This window comes from Chelonoidis abingdonii, chromosome 7, assembly GCF_003597395.2.
Source record: "Chelonoidis abingdonii isolate Lonesome George chromosome 7, CheloAbing_2.0, whole genome shotgun sequence".
In the NCBI taxonomy this organism is placed as follows: Eukaryota; Metazoa; Chordata; order Testudines; family Testudinidae; genus Chelonoidis; species Chelonoidis abingdonii.
Genome location: NC_133775.1, coordinates 92,561,307 through 92,564,807, shown reverse-complemented (window position 1 = coordinate 92,564,807; position 3,501 = coordinate 92,561,307). Strand labels below are relative to the sequence as shown.

The 3,501-nt window shown below is 48.5% G+C and overlaps 1 pseudogene; it reads left to right on the top strand.

The window, feature by feature from the left end:
* Window positions 1–279: 279 nt before the first annotated feature.
* LOC116837260 (U4 spliceosomal RNA) lies at window positions 280–405 on the top strand (annotated as a pseudogene).
* Window positions 406–3,501: the final 3,096 nt, after the last annotated feature.

Below are 3,501 nucleotides of genomic sequence, written 5' to 3'. Positions count from 1 at the left end.
TGGGTCAGTGTGGCTAAAACTATGCCTACACTGCAATTAAAAACGTGGTTGGTCCATGCCAGCTGACTGGGGTGTGTGGGGCTTGGGCTAAGGGGCTGTTTAATTGCCTTGTAGATATACAGGCTCGTGCTGGAGCTGAGGCTGTAGGACCCTGCGAGGTGGGAGGATCCCAGAGCTCTGTTTGCAGCTGTCTATGTGGCAGTTAAACTGGCCCTGAGCTTGAGTTCTGCAAGCCTGAGTCAGTCCGGGTCAGCCACAGGTGTTTAATGGCAGCGTAGATTTTTTGTGCAGTGGTAGAGTCATAGCTAATCCGAGGCGTGATTATTGCTAGTTGAAAACTTTTCCCAATACCCTAAGTGACTTGTCCAAGGTCACATGATGAGTCACTGGCAGAGCTGAGAAAAGGATCCAGGAGTACTTACATGCTGCCTCCAACTTTGATCAGTAAGGGCATAGCTCCACCTAAAACTCTACATAGCACAATTGCAGAGCTGCAGCCTCACCTCTGTAGGGCTTCAGTTAGACACTCACAACAGCAATGGGAGGGGCTCTCCTGTCATTGTAGTTTATCCACCCTCCTGAGCAGGGCCGTCCTTAGGATTTATGGTGCCCTAGGCGGGATTATTAAACTGGTGCCCCCGTGCCTGTCTTGCTCTTAGCAAAACAAGCATAAGCTTACACTATTGGAAAACTTGCCAAATGCATGTTATTAAAAACAGTTTAACGTAGTTAAGCACACTGTAATGCTGATGGACTAGCACTAGAGAAGTAGCACTATAGAAAAAATTCTGATTTGACAGAATGATGCAAATAATACAATTTTTTTAATTTGTCAACATTTTATTGGAAATTTATATGAAGAGGTATTGAAACAAGGATTTGTTTTTAATTAAAAGCAATATCTTTTCTGGCTTTTGGCTGCAAAATCAGGAAATAATGTCATCGTATGACAAGACAAGTGATGAACTTGTTCGATTGGCCAAGAATAGGCAAGATCCCATCTCAAGTGTTCCTAATCGACTCCTGAAAGAGCGGAGATAGTTTTATAGATGGCCTTTAGTTTTTGAGAAATCCTCCATTCTCTCTGATGCTCGCTGTTACAGGAAATTGTCAGTGAATACGAGTGGCATGTATACTTAGGATATATGTCAACAGAGAATTTGTTGTCTGAGTAAACTGTACAATGTCCACTCACAATTGCATTGGCACACGGGATGACGGTGGCATACTCAATCTTTCATACAGTTCAATCCATTTAAATCAAACGATAAGCCATGCTGCTCAAGGAGCTTTCTGTAGATCAGGGATCCCAGCGCGGTGGCCCGAGGGTACCATGGCGCCCACAAAGGCCTCTCAGTCTTGCACCTGCAATACTGGTCAGCTGACAAGCATCTGCTGAAATGCCAGCAAATTCGGCGGCCATAGTCGGCGTGATGCCTCTGGATGACGCCGCGTTGCTGCCGGACTAAGCAGCATCATCAGAAGCGTTGTCACCTAAAATGCTGCCCAAATTTTTGTGGCATTTTGGCGGATCTGCCGTCCACTTGCCACCACGGTCCTGTCAATCTGGGCGGGTGCCAGACGAAAAAGGTTGGGGACCCCACTGCTTCTATGGTTCTGAACTTTGTCATTAGTTGCTCTTGTTTTCCTATTTCGCTTGAATTGGTTTTTCCTTGTTGCAGCCGCTACCCAGCTGAGTGAATGGAACCCCAGGCCGACAGCGGGTTGAGTGGCTCAGCCAGGGTCTCAAGCCACTGGCCTTCTTGGCCCGCCTGCAGCAGCCTGGGTTCTCTTGGGGGCACCCACCCAGGCGCAGCATGGGTGCTGAAGTGGGCCCAGCAGCCGGATTACCGTACGCAGGTGGACAGATAAGGGCAGCTAGCATGGAACGCCTCCAGGAGGCAGGCCATGTAGGCCTCAAGCGAGCCGCTCAGCCGTGCTTGCTGGCGTCCAATCAAAATCGAATCAGCTCGCGTGCCAACTGGCACGTGTGCCTGTAGTTGCCGACCCCTTCTCCTATACACCTAGTTAACTGGAACGTGAAGCATATTACAGTTGTTTGGAGGGGCTCTATTAGCAGTAACAGGGTATATAGGAAAGTCAGTCAAACAATTTTTGTTTCTCTGATGAAAACTGGCCCACTCCCTTCCCCAATAGCCAAACTTGTCACAAATAATGTCAACTTAATTTTCTGTTTTTGGCCTAGATACTGATTTAAAAAATATATTGAAATTGAATTCAGGATTGTTAGCAAGCATTTTTGGGGACCAAATTTGTTAAATGACAATCTAAATGGAAACACAGTACTGCTTTCATGCTTGGCTCAGCCCCTAGCCTGCTGGTCCAACAGCTGCAGTAGAGGAGGAGATAGGTGGAAAACTGCAGGACCCCAAAATCCACCTCTTGGGGTGCAGAGTGGCCACAGCAGCAGCAAACCTTCAGGTCCGATCACATGCCAATGGACACCACCGCCAGTCCAACTGACCATGGTGAAATTAGCACAGCATCTGATCTTAGGAACGGGGCACCCATGAAACCACAGCAGCTCATTCTGCCCTTTGCAGCTCCCCCCGGATGAGATGGATCAGTGCCAGCCCGGGGGAGAAATGCACTTTCCTGCTAGGGTGTCCAGATCCAGATGTCCTGATTTTATAGGGCCAGTCCCAGTATTTGGGGCTTTGTCTTATATAGGTATCAATTACCACCACTTAGGGTGACCAGACAGCAAGTGTGAAAAACCGGGATGGGGGGGGAATAGGAGCCTATATAAGAAAAAGACCCTAAAATCGGGACTGGCCCTATAAAATCAGGACATCTGGTCACCCTACAGGTGAGTTCCTTCCTTCATCCCTTCCCATAGACCCCAGCAGCCAACCCCCTCCCTCAGACTGTGCTGCATTCATCTCTCTCTAGGACCCAGTAGCCCTGCTCTTACATGCTCCACTGCTTCCGGTCTGTCCAGGCTCCCAGCAGAGCAGTGCCCCTAGACCTAGTGGTGCCCTAGGCAGCTGCCTGTTCTGCCTATGGCTAAGGACGGCCCTGTCCCTGAGAGGTGGTAGGTAGGTGAATGGAAGAATTCTTCCATCAACCTAGCACTGTCTACACTGGGGGTTAGGTCAGCATAGCTATGTCCCTGAGGGGTGTGGATTTTTCACACTGTGAGAGACATTGCTATGCCAACATGAGTTTTCAATGTAGACAAACCCTAAACAATATCTGTTAATGCTGATGGCTGGTAGGTGGAATGTGTGGAATGAGCCCATAGGTCTTAGTCCAGTTCTTAGAGGGCAAGTATTCATATCAGAGCCCACCATTGCATTTAGCACCTTTCTTGTCAATCTGACCAAAAGGGACAATTATTTATTGAATCCTGGAGGAGACTTGCTCTAAGGAATGGTCCCTTCAGATCAAGTCAGAGGTACAATGCTGTAGGAGTGCAGTGCTGAGGCAGTTGTCACTGCTTCTGCCCAGGGCTGGTGCCAGGATGTTTCACGCCCTAGG